The 18,240-nt window shown below is 42.6% G+C and overlaps 1 long non-coding RNA gene across 3 annotated transcripts in view; it reads left to right on the top strand.

Annotated features, from left to right (window-relative positions):
• Nucleotides 1-18,240, top strand: part of LOC102378739 — a 325,687-nt gene that overhangs the window by 269,160 nt on the left and 38,287 nt on the right. For all 3 annotated transcript variants that reach the window (XR_003091910.1, XR_003091909.1, XR_003091908.1), the window contains one exon: nt 2,118-2,282. This is a non-coding gene — a long non-coding RNA (uncharacterized LOC102378739). The remainder of the gene's footprint in view (nt 1-2,117; nt 2,283-18,240) is intronic.

Here is an 18,240-nt window from a genome sequence, read left to right as displayed (position 1 = left end):
AAACTGGATGCTTATCTTGCTGGGATCCTATGACCCCAGCTGACTTCCTGCCCTTTGGGCAGGGGGCTGGACTCGATGATCTTCCAAGGTCCCTTCCAGCCCTAATGTCTATGAAATCTATGAAGAGTCCCTTAAAAATCATGCTCTTTAGTTAATGTGCATTAAGACAGGCTAATGTGCATTTTCCTTGTACCTTATAATGGAGGAGGGCACATCTACATGTTCAATTAATGTGCTTTAGGTAATGTGCATTTAATCCTCTGGGTACTTTACACACGCTCCAGGGGTGGGGGAGAGGCAGTGCTTAATTACAGCGGCTCCGAGAGCCACTCTAATTAAAGCACTGCCGTGTCTCCTGTATTAGTATCCCTGCACTTAAAAATGGCAGGGGGGGGACTTGAACTAAAGCTCATCGAACAAGCTTTAGTTCATAAGCCTCCACTGCCATTTTTAAGCATGGGGATGCTGGAGACATGAGACATGAGACACAGGAGGCTGCTGCTGCATGGCAATTATCATGTTCCAGCAGAGTCAATTAATCAAGTCTGCTCAAACATGCTTCAATTCCAGCACATTGGAGCAACCTCCGTCCTCATGTTTAGGTGCGCTTTATTGTGAGGTACTAGAAAAATGTGCATTAGCCTATTTTAATGCACATTAGCTAAAAAGCATGAGTTTTTTGTGACGCGTTAATGCACATTAAAATAGGCTACTGCACATTAAAGTGCATGTGTAGATGCGCCCTTGGTAATAGATGTAATGCGGGTTAACTAAAGGAGGTTAATGTACATGTAGATGCGCCCAGTGTCTGTTTGCTCTACTTCACTCTGCTGCTATTCCAGAGAAGAAAAATCAGCTCTCTCACTGAAGATATGGACCCCAATTTTGGATGGCTAATTTTTTTGAAAAAATACGCATAGTAAGCAAGCAAATATGGTACGTAGTAGTAGTCATAGTAGTTGTACAGTGTCAACAGAGCCAAGATCTGAAGATAAGATAATAGCATGACATTTCTTGCTGAGAGAGAAATGGTGTATAAAACCAATAGACATTATTAATATAGCCATGAACCCACATGTGTGCTCATGCCATAATGTAACAGAAACCATGCCCCATCCTACCATATGGATTATCAGGATCACCAGAGGAAGGATTACATAAGGAACAGAACAGAAGCTGCCAAGTTGCTCTTCCCTTTCTGTGTGTGTAAGTGTAGAGTTTGATAAGCAGGTGTAAGGAGATGAAGCCTCATAGCTCATTCCCTCCAGTGTGCTGGCCCACGTATCAGTGCTGGCATCAAGTGGGGAGTGAGTGACCTGTGCCAGGAAAAGCACTGGAGTAGGTTACTTTGCCACTGGAGCAAGGCAGAAGCAGGGATCAGATTGTGATTCTTGGCATCACAGGTCCTATCCTGCAACACAGCTATGCAGTGACCCATGTTCTGGCTGGATGGTGAGGTTAAAATTCAGTTTACAGTGAATAACAAAAATGGCTTTCAAAGGCTGCTATAACTTAATGTGGGCTAAATGTGCTTTAAAAATATTAACGGTATCTGCCAACTTTTACACACTTTTGTTGAAGGCAGCAGGAAGGAGGCTGTGAATAGGAAATGAAATTTCTGTTCTGTGGAAAATTTTGCAATTTTTTTCTCCATTCCAGATCAGAAAGCAAAGTCATATTCACAAAACTGGTCACAAAATGATTTTTGAAGCAATTCTCTTTGGGGAGAATATAAATGGAATTTACTGACCTATTTCGAGGAGCCAGCCAGGCACCCAGGACTGGCTCTGGGGTTGCTAGACTATCTGCCTGCCAGACAGGTAGCCAAAGAGCTGAGTAGATGAGGATGTTTGAGAACAAACTGCTGATGGATATCAGGAAATCTGGGGAGCTGGGCAGCCCAGTTGCATGTCAGGCAGGTAGGCAGGAAACTATCCAACCAGCTGACCAGCCAGCAAATGCAGCCACATCCACATTGAAATGTTTTGGATTAACTGTATAAAGTGCAATGCAAAAGACCCCCCCCAAAACCAAACAAAACCAAACAAAACCCAAAATAACAACCAAACCCCAAAACATTGGTGCATGCAGTTGATCCCTTTTTTTCTTTCTTTTAGGCTACTTGGAGCCATTAGAAAACCAAAGCCAGGAACAAAATTACCCACTACATGAGATGGAGGAGCAATGATCGGCTGTGGCTTCAGAAGCTGTGCATGAAGAATTTTGCACTTGCAGTTATTTGGAAGTGTCTTGGCTACATGTTTTCATGCACACATCATGAGGTAAGTAGGCTTTAGTGTTACCACGTTTATATGTCAAGGCCTGGAGCTTGTGAAAGGATAATCCCACTGGTACAAATGTGCCTTCACATCAGATATCAGTCTAAAGAGGCAACTATGTTGCTTGTGCTTGTAAATAGTTGTTCTTGCAAGTGTTGTTCACCTAAGTGTAGAGGCCTTCACTCTGATTCAATGGCTGTCCATTATGCTTCTGGAAAATAAACCATGTGGTGTGTGGCAAATAATTCATACACTGCTCTATGTATATATAACTTAGCACTGACCTAGCGAAGGGGCACTTGGAAGGGCTGGATGTATTTAAGTGGCCGGGCCCCAATGATCTTCACCCAAGGGTACTAAAGGAATTGGCTGATGTTATAGCACAACCACTGTCACAACTGTTCGAGCACTCGTGGCACTCGGGACAGGTCCCAGAGGACTGGAAAAGGGCCAACATGGTCCCTGTTTTCAAGAAGGGGAGGAAGGAGAACCCAGGTAATTATAGGCCAGTTAGTCTCACCTCTATTCTCAGCTAGACCTTTGAAAAAATCCATAAAGGGGGCCAGCGAGTCACACTATGGTAAGGGGCAACCAGCATGGGTTTATAGTAGGCAGATTCTGCCTGACTAACCTGGGTCTCTTTTTATGACCAGGTCTCAAAGTGCTTAGATGTAGGAGTGGAAGTAGATATTATTTACCTTGATTTTAAAAAGGCTTTTGACACAGCGTCGCACCCAATTCTTATGAGCAAACTGAGTAGCTGTGATGTGGATTTTTTCAGAGAGTGGTGGTGGAAGGGGCAGAGGGATGTGGGCAGTGGTGTCCCCCAAGGCTCTGTCCTTGGACAAGTGCTGTTTAATATCTTCATCAGAGATTTGGATTAAGGTGTTGAAAGCACCTTGTCCAAATTTGCAGATGACACTAAACTATGGGGTACAGTTAACACACTGGAGCGCAGGGAGCAAATTCAGGCAGATTTGGACAGACTGCAGAAGTGGGTGGATCAGAATAGGATGCAATTTAACAAATAAATGCAAGGTGCTGCACCTGGGGAGAAGGAATCTCCAACACACCTATAGACTGCGGGGTACCATTCTGAGTACTACAACAGTGGAAAGAGATCTCGGAGTCCTGGTTGACACAAAAATGAGCGGGAGCCGCCAGTGCAACAAGGTAATAAGCAAGGCTAACTGCACTCTTTCTTGCATCAGCAGGTACATCACGAGTAGGTCTAGGGAAGTGATAATTCCCCTCTATGCGGCATCAGTGAGGCCGCAGATGGAGTACTGCATCCAGTTTTGGGCGCCGCACTTCAAGAGGGATGTGGATAACCTTGAGAGGGTTCAGAGTAGGGCTACTCGTATGGTTGGGGGCCTGCAGGTAAGACCTTATGAAGACAGACTGAGGGACCTGAATCTCTTCAGCCTCTGCAAGAGAAGGCTGAGAGGTGATCTTGTGGCTGTCTACAAACTCATCAGGGGGGGCCAGTAGGGAATAGGGGGCACTCAGTTTACCAGGGCACTCCTCAGGGTTATCAGAAATAATGGCCACAAACTGAAGGAGAATAGATTTAGATTGGACATAAGGAAGAAATTATTTACGGTGAAGGTTGCCAAAATATGGAATCATTTTCCAAGGGATGTGGTGCTTTCCCTTACCTTGGAGATGTTCAAGAAGATAGTGGATAGGCATCTGGCTGGGGTTACTTAACCCCAGCGCTTTTTCCTGCCTGGAGCAGGGGGTCAGACCCGATGATCTGCTAGGTCCCTTCTGACCCTAGAAATCTATGAAATCTATGACTTGTTGCTATGTAATGTAGTTTTAATTGCTTAGGAAACATAATACACACTATATAAAAACTAAAATCTATTCCAGTCTCTTTTCTTCTGGTAACAGCCTAATGATTCACAGTTGTCAACATGGCCTACAACTTTGCCACTAGGAACTTCATGTAGAAATATGAACAGAGTTCAGGTCCAGCATGCCCTGGAGCTAAAGGAGAATCATTTTCAGATGTCAGTGGGCACATCAGGTGTCAGCCAGGCAGTTAATGTGCCTGAATATTCTGGGTAGAAGAAACTGTGTCCCTGCATCTGAATGCGTGCATATTGGGAGCAAATTTGCTCCCTTTGGGAGCAGTTGGGAGGCAAGCTACTTCTGCCCTGCTCTTCCCCCCTGCAGCAGCCATGGGGAGCTCTAGGCTTCCCCAGGTGCCAGCCCTGGGCTGGCAGGGGGCATGGGGGCTGGTCCTGATCTACATGGGGCAGGGAGGCAGCTGCCTGAACTCTTCCATCTGTGTGAAGATCGGGACAGGTCCTGATCTCCACGTGGCTGAGAGGCACCATTCTACCAAGCTGCGACAACTCTCCCTGCCCCCTGTGACCCCCTGTATTTACAGGTAGTAGAAAATGGTGCATTAGAGTAATCTACTGCAAAGTAATTGCTGTGCAGGTGTAGGTGAAGATGGTTTACTGTGCATTAGATTAGTTTAATGCACAGTAAAGCATCTCGTGTAGATGCACCCAATAGTCTGTTGTCAGACACACTATTGTTTTTGTCCTATAGAGAACAATAGAACAGACGCGCTATATTGCTAAGGAGCAGAGCAGATGAATGGAAAATAGACTGAATATCTGTGTTTAAGTAAAACCAGATCCTTATTAGTTTTAAAAGGCAGCCTCTTGAATTCCCATAAATCCGTTCCCTTCAGTGCTGGACTGCTGCTATTTCAATGCGTAATAGACCTGACCTATATAAAATGGTAGTCATTTCTGCACTTGGAAGATGAAAGTATCAAGCATTTTAATTGTGCTCTGCATGTTTAAGATGCTAACGAAAGTGCTTATTGTGAACCTGCCAGTTAAAATAGCTGCCAGTAGGAAAAGGGGACATACCTGTGGCTTTTTTTGGGTTAACTGAGGTCACATCTACAACTAATGTACAGGTTCTTAAAGTATTTTGGCATGAATGCCTGAAAATCACAGGCAATACTCAACTCCTTCTATTAATAGTTTTGTAATAGTTTGCCCTAGGAACAATGTTTACAGAACAACATCAAGATTTTTTTCTATAATGTTGGAAGCATGCAAGATGCTGGCTGAGACATTCCTATTAAGAACCCAGTCAAAGAGCTACTCTTAACATGAAGAGTACTGTAAAGAACCCTGGTCTGGCAAACAGTAAGCATGTGTAGAGCTTAAACAATATTACTGAAGCCAAAGAGAGTATTTACAAGCTTGTTTTTAAGCAAGTGCTTAGCACTTTCCTGGCTCCAGACCTAAGTACATTGGAGTAACAGATTAATTTAGATTACTTTACTTGATTTGCATTTTCATAGCAGTTGTTAGTGAGACAGCATAATTTTGTGCCTTACTTTACCCTTTCTCCTCACTGTAGAAAACCCAGATTAGAAACTGTCAATACCATTCATTTTTCAAAAGACATTATAGAATTTTAGGAGGTGGAGGGTCCATTGCTAGCCATGCTCTCTTACTAAATGAGAATCACTAGACTTGGGTCTTGTCTGATTTACTCTACTACAAATTAGGAGTGACATTACTGAAGTCAGTGCAGTTATACAGGTGTTAAGTAGGCCTAAAAGAGCTGACAATCTGGCTCAGTGGGTGTGTCAACGTGTTCATTAATGTGCCGTAATTATGGTGCATTAACTTTAGTACCTATAATAACAGGTACTAACTTAATGTGCTGTAATCGGCACTACTGCACATTTGCGTAGATGAATGCTTTTTGTGTGACGCTTAATTCCCATTGGACTAATCTACTGAGCACTAGCACAGTTTTTGCCAGCTGTGCTAATGCTCAGTAGAATTAGTCCAGTGGGCATTAAACATCTCATGTAGACGCACTGAGTGAGTGTCTCTTGTGGTAACTTGGAAGTTGTTATTCAGAACCAAAATCTAAGTGAAAGCTATACTGGTTACTTTTTGGCAGGGTGTGGCAGGGGGATGTCCCAAGGCCAGGCACAAGGCTGGCCTGCCCACCTGTCTAGGGCAGTGTGCCCTGTATCTCCTGCCATGACTTGATGTATAAAGAAAGATGAAATAATGCGGGACGCTGCCCATTTTATGTCCTGATGCCAAAGGGCAGTATACAAGGCTCCTACCTTCCCTATACCTTGTCTCATTCCTTGAAGATGGCATCTAAAGTCATCAAACTTCCATCGGCTCCCTTGCTGAGCTGTACCACTCAGTCTCTGGCCCAAATTTGGCCTCAGGCATCCGTAGACTTACCTTGGCCACTGTGCCCTCTCACTGGGGCCTCCATGCATACCTCCTTAGCTGGGGCTTACCTCACTAACTACTGGGGCCAGCCTATGCGCAGTCCTTCAGCTCATACCAACCATACTCTATGCACATCTGTGTAGCCCTTCAGGCCCACCTATGTGGACACTGCTCTACACCCTTCTGCACAGTCCTTCAGGCCGTCCCTATGAACCCTACTCTGTGCGACCTACTAGTTATGCTGCGCCCCTCACTGGGCCACTATTCTGTCTCCTCCCTGGGGCCACTACACTACCCCTCACTGGGACCACTGGGCCACATGCCCCTTAGGCCTCAGGCCTGTGATGACCTGCCTGGGCCCCAAACCTGTCCTTACTCTGGGGTTACCCACCAGGTTGTGGGGGCCCGGGGTATAAGGCACCCCAAAGTCGCCTTTCACTAGGGAAGCAATTGGTGTGGCATTTCCTGGGGACCACCCTGCCACAGGCAATCCCACCACATTATCCTGGTCTAGCAGGGTATGGTTTTAGGTCATTCCCCAGGACCAGGAACCTCTTTCCATTCCCATAGTTCCTGCTCTGTACTTCCAAGATTTTATGTGAGCAGCAGCTCCAACAGGGCAATGTTCCCTCTCCAGCTGCTAGCAGCAAACTGCTGGCCTTACTGCTCAAAACCTGCTCTTATATCTAGCAGCTGGGCCCTCTTTCCAATCAGGTGGCCTCCTGCTGGTCATGTGACTCCTAATTGGGAGTGCAGCCACCTACAGGTGCCCTGTCACACAGGGATTTACAAATGTCATGTAAGGCTGTTAAAACATACACCCAGACCATGTGAATTCTAAGGAAAATCTGTAACCTCTCCTCTGTTCGTGTATATCTGTGGAGTTGGTGCCATATCATGTTCTGTGTGGTATAGAAATTATTTTTAAATACTCTGCAAATAATTGTACAAAATATACCAAAATGTATTAAGCAAGCCTGTTTTATTTTCATGAATCTGTGACTCTCAGTAATATATCTTTGAAGAAAATGTGATTGTTCTTAGCAACCGTATGGAGGGTAGAGGCAATTATGTCTAACACGTGGATGCAAGCCACACCATCCTATCTACTTACTTTTGAAAGACACACTTACATTAGGATGCATCAGAACCTTATTCAGCAACAAATTGGTTCAGCTTCCCTTGTATATAGGATTGCAGCAGTTCTTTCAAAGTCTGCTCAGGTCTTCAGAGCAGGGAATGGGTTTCCTACCATGCCAGGGACACTTTCTGTAGCCTGGGTACGCAGACTGTGGAGCAATATTTTGTAAACATAATAGAAAATGGTGAGCATTAGTCATGTCCTTGGAGGCCTGTGATTTACAGCACCAGCAAACTCATGATTTGTGGTTGGTATCAAACAATGGCTCAATGTAGAAATTTTAAAAAGAGACCTGGCTTCTTGCTGTCTCCTTGAACCAACCTGGCATTTCAAAATAGAAAAGGCAAAATGTCTTTGGCAGCATCTGAGGTCATTGTTGCTAAGAGCCTGATAGCAGAATTTGGCTGTCATGAGTTGTTGTATCAGTCATCTGGACTCGGCTGTATAAAACAGATCACAACAATTTGTGTCTCAGCAGCTCTGTGACCTTTGTACAATGCTGCTCAACAAATAAGGGGCTGGGGGAGAAAGCAAACTTTTTGGCATCATTGATACTTTTCCATAGTATGAATATTAGCGTTGTTACTCTGAATATGAAGCTAACTGAAGGCTAAGTTGCGAGTACATGGTGTATGACTTCCAAGGCACCTCATTTTGAAAAGAAAGCTTGCAAATGAATGGCAATGGAATGTTCTTGGATAAAGGTCTTGCACCTCTCTGTGTTGCTTTCATGCCATGGGTGATGTGATTACTGGCTGATGAGGAGGGCAACTGCTGGTTTCCTCTTGGAATTAGTGGTTAGGCTGGCATTGAGAAGAAAAATAATGGCTCACTGCAGGACGCAAGTGTCACTTTAGGTGTTAAGAGGCTTAGTCAGTAGTGAAGAATTGCTGAAAGTCTTTCTTAGAAGAATATTTTAAGTATAATATGCATGTGCTACTAATCTGCCAAACCTCTAAGGCTGTTGGGGGTATAGCTGATTTTATGTAATAACCTATGATCTAGTGGCCTGGCCTGACTTGTAACACCACACAACATTTATCACTTGTGGGGGCTGCCAACATCATAAATCTAATGAGTGTTACTCAAGTTATATTTGAACAGCAGTAAAGCCCTGAGTGAATTAGGGGTTTGTGTTCACTTGGTGGTCACCTATTACATGTGACTGTGTGGAAAACAGAACACAACTTCTCATGCTACTTTCTTCCCATCTTATAATTCCAGTAAAGTGCAGCTGTGATTGTTTGTGCTTTAGAGATTGTAAAATCTATAACATGCAAAAATATAGTGTTTACAGCTGCCCAAGAAGTGAGGCGGTTGTAGTGTGAATGTTAACAGGAGAATCTGTTATAATATTAAAAAATTACAAATTACATAATAATGTAAAATTTAAACAAATCGGGGCTATGGGCTCCTCCATGACTATCAAGGGCTTTAAGGCATAAGGGTGATGCTGGAGATCTGATTCTGGTAATAGTCAGTAAATCAGTGTTGCCAATTCTTATGACTTTTTTTAAGGTCTATTCTGAATTGTATAGTGTATATATAATGTGATAATGAAATTTAAGTACAGAAGTCCCAGTACAGGCCTGGGATTGCTGGACAGAGCTAGACTCATTTGCAGAATTCTAAATGCTATAAATAAACTGATGGGTGTAGGAGGTGGTTTTTTGAAAATTAACCTAGAATTCCTATTATTTTTTTGCTTTTAATCTTAAACCCTTGTTAGCTGAATAATGGGACAAACGTTTTGTGTATTTCTGGATCTCACTCCCTGGTTAAAATAACTTGTCAGGTATGGACTGAAGTGGTATGTATGTGCAGCTGGGAAGACAGTAGACTTCCCTTCCCTTGTTCCTCCCATCTAGCCCTTGGATCCTACTTATTAACTAAGGGCTAGAGTGCATCCTTGTCTTGGCCAGTCAAAATGAGTCATGTGAGGCAGTGACATCAAACTATATCCCCTTGCTTGCTCTGCCTGGATTTCGAGCCCAGTGCAGGAGGTGAATCATTACTGTTGTTTTCTGGATATTCTGTGACCAAATGGGTGGAAAGGAATAGAGGAAATTGAGACAACTGAATTGTGAACATGTTGGAGGATGGGAGTGCAATTCAGAAGGATCTCAACAGACTGGAAAGTTGGACCAAAGCTAACAGGATGAGGTTCACTGTGGACAAATGCAAGGTGCAACATATTGGGAAGAATAATACAAAATACAAATACAAAATGGGTGATACCTAGCTGGATGGCAGCACTACGGAGAAGGATCTGGGAGTTTTGGTACATGACAGAGTCAATATGAGTTTGCATTGTAATGCAGCTACACAAAAGTTTTTTAAGGCCCAGCTTAGTTGGGAATGGTGCTGCTTTGAGCAGGGGGTTGGACTAGATGACCTCCTGAGGTCCCTTCCAACCCTAATTTTCTGATTCTATGATTCTAGGAAAAGTCAAATGCAATTTTGAGATGCATCAATAGAAACATTAGGTGCAAAGCATGGAAAGTGATAGTACCTTTCTACTTGGCAATGGTTAGGCCTTGTGTGGGTGTTAGAGTGTTATGTATAAGTTGTTACATTTGCCTGTGAATTGCAGGAGGGAACAGTAGAACTGTAGGTAAGATACGGCTCCCTGAAGAAACAAGCTTTATCATGCTATAAGCTTAACTCCTTGGCCTTTTGAGAACAACACATGGTACCAGGAGTGGCATGCAAAGAAAGAAAAAAATGGAGCATATCAGAATTCCAGAGGAGTTAAAACTGTCCAGTCCAGCATTGTATCAGAAAACTGGAAGACATTTAAGCAGAGCTTCACCAAATATATGACAGCCAGTGGAGCTATAGAGAAGGAAGATTCACTCAAGGTAGCTATTTTTTTAAATATAGCAATTCCAGAAGCTCTGTCTCTTTTTAATAGCCTATAACTGTCAGAAACAGAACTGAAAACCTATGGCACAGTAATGAAATAGTTTGAGGAATATTGTATACTCAAACAAAATGAAACCTTTGAACAGTATAAGTTCCACATGAGACAGCAGAAAGAATGTAAGACAGTAGAGGAGTTTGTCAAAGACCTCGGACTGCTGAGCCAGGGACAGCTTTGGAGACCTAAAAGAGTCCATGATCAGAGACCAAATAGTACTGGGTATAAGGGCTATAAGCCTCAGAAAAAGACTGCTACAGAATCCTGAGCTTAAATGGGAAAAGGCAATTAGAATATGCCAAGAGGCTGAGATAAGAAGTACCAGGCTGCAGAAGCTGGAGTCAAAAACAGAACAAGCTGAACTAGACGGGTTTACAAGACTGCAAAAACCTAAGGCAACACACAAACCATACAGAAAAGATGACCTCGCTATGAAGTAAGCAAGCAGAGGCCAAAGATAATTGCTTGAAGAAACAATGGTCAGCTGCAGATGCTGTGGGGGTTACCACAAACTCATGCAATGCTCTGCATTTGGTAAGTGCTGCAACAAATGGAAAAAATTCAATCATTTCTCAGGAGTTTGCAGAAAGAAGCAGGATGAAACATACAAGAAACAGCAGGTGCATGCTCTATGCAGTAAGTAAAAGGAAGAATTCCTTATTGGCACAATGCAAGAAGAAGTTCATTTTTCTGAAGATTGGACAATCGCTCTGGACACCAGTGGACTAATGGTAACTTTTAGATACAGGGCACAGGTCAGTGTAATATAAGAATACATTATTCAGAAAATGAAAACTAAACCTGTGTACAATGTTAATGAGAAAGTGAAACTTAGAGCATATAATGAGAACGTGATTGCAACCAAGAGTGTTTGTGCACTGCATGTTAGATACAAGGGTACTGTAATAAAAATTCAGTTTGTAACAGTCCCAGGGAAGCTAGTGCCAATTATTGGGCTGCGAATGTGTAAAACTCTAAGTTTGATTAAGAGAATGTATACCATTGAGGGACTAGAAAGCAAGAACATAGAACATAGAAGAAGAGTTTTATGATGTGTTTCAAGGCATAGGGAAACTGTCAACTGAGTACAAGATAGAATTAAGAGAACCAAATACTCCTATTATACATGCTCCAAGAAATGTTTTCATTGTACTGAGGGAGAAACTGAAAAAGGAATTAGGTAGATTAGTTAACATGGACAGAACAGAAAAAGTAGAGCAACCAGCTGTTTGGGTTCATTCACTAGTAAAATAGAAAAAAAAGATGGATCCTTGAGATTGTATCTGAATCCTAAGCAAAGGAACAGATACATCAAAAGGGAACATTTTCCCATTCCCACCAGGGAAGAGGTTTTTGGCAGTGTGGCAGAAGCTAAATATTTCTCTACTTTGGATGCCTCTTCTGGGTTTTGGCAAGTTCCCCTAGAAAAGAATAGCACTAGATTATGTATTTTCAATGCACCCTTCAGAAGGTATTGCTTTCATAGGTTTGCTTTTGGACTGTATCCTGCATCTGAAGTATTTCACAGAAAGTTGTAACAATTTTTGAAGGTCTTGAAAGAACTATGGTTTATATTGATGATATATTAGTTAGGGGAAATACTATGGAAGAACATGACTTGGGGATAAGAAAGGCATTAGAAAGAGCTTGCAGAGCAGGTTTGAAACTACACATACAAAAATGGGAATTCAGGGTCAAAGAAATAACACATCTGGGAGATAAGCTCTCTAAGAAAGGGGTGCAAATTGATCCTGCAAGAGTTAAAGCCATTACAAACATGCCACCCTCTACAGATAAGATAGGAGTGCAAAGACCACTAGGAATGATCAATTGTCTAGGGAAATATCTACCTAACTTAGCAGAACAGACCAAACACCTTAGATCACTCCTATAAAACAATGCTCAGTGGATATGGGAACATCAACATGAAGCTGAATTTAAAAGCTTGACGGAAAAAATAATGAAAGCTCTGGTACTAAAATACTATGACCCTAAAAGACCCATTAAATTGTCAACAGATGCTTCTAAAGAAGGCACTGGAGCAGCTTTGCTTAAAAAACATGGGAATAGCTGGAGACCAGTAGCATATGGATCTAAGTACTCTCTAAGTCATAGTGTCTCTGCACCAATTGATCAAGAAAGTTTAGCTCTGGTATATGGCTTTAAGAAATTTTATATATTCATCTATGGGAAGCCTGTGATAGCTGAAACTGATCATAAACCTTTGGTAACTGTAGCAAAGAAAGGGCTATCAGACATACCACCCAGATTACAGAGAATTTTCTTTCAACTGCAATGGTGGGCATGTCTACATGTGGCTATACCGCGCTGTTGTTACTGCGCCAACATTTAGTACTTCCTTTTGGAAGTACTAAATGAGGGTGCAGTAACAGCCTGTACTGCACTGAGCTGGCCATTCATGGTTATTTTTAGCTGCTGTGTCGCTGTAGCAGTGCACTTTAATGAGGAAGTGTGTAGCTATGGAGACATAGCTGTAGCACTGTGGTTTTTGCCAGTCAACACTACGTCGCTGTAGCGTGTTGCTACAGTGAAATAGCATCACGTGTAGGCCCACACTGTATGGTCTAAACATGCAGTACATGCCAGGAAAACATCTACTTATTGCAGATACATTGTCCAGAGCACGACACAATGGAAAATGACAGAATTCCAGACTCAGACATAGTTCATGTTAGTCTCATTAAAAAGTGATTCCTGTCACAGATAAAATGTGGACATTAATTTGCAGGAGCTGCTGCTCAGGACACTATATTGCAAAAAGTGATAACAGCTATTTGTTCTGGTTGGCTTGGAAAACATATACCTAGCCCCTACGCTCAGTTCAAGGAAGAGCTGTCAGTATTGGATGGCATTTTGTTCAAAGGTTCACAACTTGTTGTTCCAGCAGTCCTAAAGAAAGACACATTAAACAGAATAAATGAGGGCCATCTAGGCATTGAAAAATGCAAAGCAAAGTGAAGTGGGGGGAGGGGTTTTTATACTGGTCCAAAATAAATAATGACAAACAAGATGTTGTAAACGCTTGTACAATGTGCCTAAAGTACAGATCAGTGCAAAGAAAAGAACCATTGATAGTCATGGAGGAGCCTGTAGCCCCGTTTAATCAAGTGGGCATTGATTTATACATGCAGGAAAAATTATGCATTAGTTCTGGATTATTATTCTCAGTATCCTGAAATTGCATGGCTCAAAAGCACAACAGCAAACTGTGTCATAACTCACATCAAGACGTTTTTTGCTAGACATGGGATTCCACAAATTGTGAGAACAGACAATGGACCTCAATTCAACTGTCTTGATTTTAAAGCATTTACAAACAAATATGGATTCTGTCACAACACTTCAAGTGCTAAATACTCACAATCTAATGGTCTGGTGGAAAATGGAGTACAAGTAGTAAAGAAACTGGTGGAAAAAGCTACAGATTCACACACTGATGTTTACGTGTCACTCTTAAATTACAGTGCAATACATGGATTGTCCGCAGCAAAAAACATGGATTGTCTGCAGCAAAAATGCTGTTTAACAGGAAACTCAAAACCAGGCTGCAAAATCTTGTGGATGATCACAATGAAAAGCAAGACATGAAAACATAATTGAAAAAAAAAACATTAGAAAAATTTGACAAACAAACAAAAATGGTACTATGCCAGGGGTTCCTGGGAGTTACCACAACTGCACAATGAAGATATGGTGCTTATTTCAGATGGGCAAACATGGAAACAAAAAGCACTGGTTTCCTATCAAGTAGCTCTCAGATCCTATAAAGTAGTCATGTGTTAAGAAGGATCAGATGACACTTGCAGCTCATAAAGAGGAGAAAAGAAGCAGCATCACAAGATTCACCAAAGGAAACATCAAAGCAGCAAGAAACAACAGAGGAGATAGAAAATGACACCGAAGTAGAGACATCTGAACAAGAACACCAAACAAGAACTGAACCAATAAGGACTGAGGGTGCAGAGAAACTGATAAGATCACTTAGAGCTAAAAAGTCAACACAAAGACTAATAGAAACCTGTTCAAATGTGGTTTAACTATGGGTTGAACTAAATTGCCAATGTTAGAATTATCTGGAGGAGCTCTGAGTAATTACATACAGTGCAACTCCTCCTCCCGTTTTCCCCTGCCTGTCCTTCCTGAACAGTCCTGCTGTTCCCTCTTGAAATCCCCAGGCAAATGTAACAACTTATACATAACACTCTTCAAGGTATCCATACATTTTCCCCCTTATATGTAACAGCACCAACAGGGAAGAATTGCTGGGGAATGAAGCAGTGGAGGGCAACTTGGGCAGCAGTGACCATGACATGATTGAGTTCAGGAGGAAAGGAAGGATGGTGAGCAGCAGAGTAAGGACCCTGGACTTCAGAAAAGCAGACATCCACTTGCTCAGGGAACTCATGGGCAGGTTCCCTTGGAAAGCCAGTTTGATGGGGAGAGGAGTCCAGGAGAGCTGGCTGTACTTCAAAGCAGCCTTACTAAGAGTGCAGGAACAAATCATCCTGATGTGCAGGAAGACTAGCAAGTATGGCAGAAGACCAGCTTGGCTTAGCAGGGAACTCTTCAGTAAACTAAATCACAAAAAGGAAGCTTATAAGAAGTGGAAACTTGGACAAATAACTAGAGAAGAATATAAGAGCATTGTTCGGGCATGCAGGCATGAAGTCAGGAAGGCCAAGGTGCAATTGGAGTTGTAGCTCACAAGGGATATGAAGGGTAAGAAGAAGATTTTTTACAAGTATGTCAGTAGCAAGAGGAGGATCAGGGAGACTGTGGGTCCCTTACTGAATGGAGGAGGCAACCTAGTGATGCCTTTTTGCCTCGGTCTTCACAGGCAAGGTCAGTTCCCAGACAATTGAACCAGGTAGCATAGTTTGGGGAGGAGGTGAGCTGCCCTCAGTGGTGAAAAAACAGGTTAGGGGCTACCTAGAAAAGCTGGACATGTACAAGTCCATGAGGTTGGATGGAATGCACCCAAGGGTGCTGAGAGAATTGGCTGTTGACGTTTTAGAGCCATTGGCCATCATCTTTGAAAACTCATGGTGATCAGGAGAGGCCCTGGATGATAGGAAAAGGGCAAACATAGTGCCCATATTTTAAAACAGGAAAAAGGAGGATCCTGGAAGCTACAGACCAGTCAGCCTTACCTCAGTCACTGGAAAAATTAGCAAATCCTCAAGGAATCCATTTCTAAGCACTTGGAGGAGAAGAAGGTGATTAGGAACAGTCAGCATGAATTCACCAGGAGCAAGTCACTAACCTGGTTGCCTTCTATGATGTTTTCAAAACTCGAAGACAAAGCTTTGTCTGGGATGATCTAGTTGGGGATAGTCCTGCTTTGAGCTGGGAGTTAGACTAGATGACCTCCTGAAGTCCCTTCCAACACTAACTTTCTATGATTCTAACCGTAGGCAAGGTATGACTCTCTGAATAAACAAGCTTTATCATTCTATAAGCTTAACTCCTTGGTCTTTTGAGAACAAACAGGCCTTATCTAAAATATTGTGTACAGTTCTGGGTTCCACATTTTAAAGGATGTGGATAAGTTGGAGAGGGTCCAGAGGCAGGTGACTAAGATGATACAGACCTTGGAAAGCAAGTCATATTAGAAGAGGCTGAAGGAGCAATATTTGAAGGGCTGTCATAAAGAAGAGAGAACACTTTTTCTTTCTTGTTGCAGAGAGCAGGACAAGGACCAATAGCTTGAAGTTACACCAAAGTCGGTTTAGGTTGGATATCAGGAGAAATTTCTTCACTGTTAGAACAATCAGGCAATGGAATAGACAGCCTCGAGAAGTTGTAGACTCTTCATCACTGGAGGCATTCAAGAAGTGGTTGTACAGCCACAGGTTGGGAATGGTATAGGTATAACCAGGCCTAAGCCTTCCTTAGAGGCATTGGGTGTTGGCTGCAGCCAAGGTTGGGGATTTTGACTGGAGTATGCCAGTGCTCCTGTTGGGACTTAAAACCAGAAGTTCCAGGCTAGAGGGTCTTCCCCCGCTGTGCTGGGTCAAAGTGATTGACATATTTGAGGTCAGGAAGGAACTTTACCCCAGGGGAGGTTGGTATGAATTGTGGGAGTTTTTGCATTCCTCTGTAGCAGGAGACATGTCCCTCTACCCAGGATCTCTTGAATGTATATTAACAACATTGTATAAAAAGTAGGGTGTTGGCTGCCATAGTTCCCTTACTTCACCTGTGGCAGGTTAGGGTGTTATGTCTTGTGTTATGGCAGGGTTGACGGTAGTTTTAGTAAGAGGTTAGATTATGGGTTTGTATAGAATGATTTGGGTAGGGATGATCCTGTCTAAAGGCAGGGGATGGACTCAATGACCTTTGAATTTCCCTTCCCGCCCTACTTTTCTTTGGTTCTGTGAGAGGTGGGTGGTGCCTGTAAGTTTTTGTGCTGGCTCCCAGATCCTTTATGTTAGAGTTCACCTTACCTAGCATCAGTGATGCAACAGCTCATAGGGTAGTCTCTACAACTGAGCCTGAGGGAGCCTTGGGGCTGGCTTGTGTCTACTCCTTACCTTTCAGCCTGCTTACTTCCTTTCCTAGCCTCCAGACTGCGTGTTGTCTGTATGGCCTAAGAATGTGACCTATGGCCTAAGAATGTGGCCTATTTCCTGGTCTTGGCCTTAGCTTGCTCCTGGTCTAACATTATGGCCCTAACCAGTACTGCAGATCACTTAGGCCCTGGTGTACTTAAAGCGCCTTGAGTCTGCACCAATACCTGATGGTCAGAATTTTTGGTTAGGTGAAGCTGCCTATATAAAAATGGCTGTACAAAAGTGGAAATATAATTCTTGCAGTTATAGCCATAGAAGATTAACTTTACATATACAGATAGTCCTCGACTTACAACGTTTCGAGTTACAACGTTTTGCACTTAAACGTTTATAAATTGACACCCTGTTTCAACTTTCTGACATCATTTTTGACTTTACAACGCTTGATCCGATGTGATACCATGCCAGTGAATACATTCACTGCATCACCCATCTCCCTGGAAAACACCTGTCCAAGCTTCCTTGGATGCTTTCTTTAAGAAAGCAGCCAAGACACCAGAAAAACCTGCAGCTAAGACTCCTGAAAAGACTCTAGCCAAGAGCCCTTCAAAAAGCCCAGCAAAGTCACTTCAAAGAAGTCCTTCCAAATCAATGTGATTGCTAATTACAGTATAAATACATTAGTGTAGCTATATTACTCATCTATAATTGATTGAGTACAAAATTATGTTATTTTTGGTGAAAATAGGGTATCGGGCCTTGGTTCAGGTTCCAATTCCCCATTTATAACGTTGTTTCCTATGGGAAAATCGATTCCAAGCTCCAACATTTCGACTTAAGACGCAGTTTTCAGGAACCAATTATGTCATAAGTCCGAGGACTGCCTGTACAGCATTCTAGATAAAGACATAAGGGTACACCATGATTTTCTAAAAGTAATCTGGCTCTGTATGAAGAGAACCATTTATAGAGGTGCTGCAACTGCAGCTAGGGTTTCAGCGTCACCTTCAAATCCTTTCTTCCCGCAATCTACAAATTCAGTGTGCGTCTCTGCTTCTTTATAAATTTTTGTCTTTTGTTGAAGTGTTTGCTTGTTTGCTGGGGTCAGAGATTATAATACACAGAG

Source organism: Alligator sinensis, unplaced genomic scaffold (assembly GCF_000455745.1).
Source record: "Alligator sinensis unplaced genomic scaffold, ASM45574v1 scaffold197_1, whole genome shotgun sequence".
Lineage (NCBI taxonomy): Eukaryota > Metazoa > Chordata > Crocodylia > Alligatoridae > Alligator > Alligator sinensis.
This window is presented reverse-complemented; position numbering and strand designations above follow the sequence as displayed.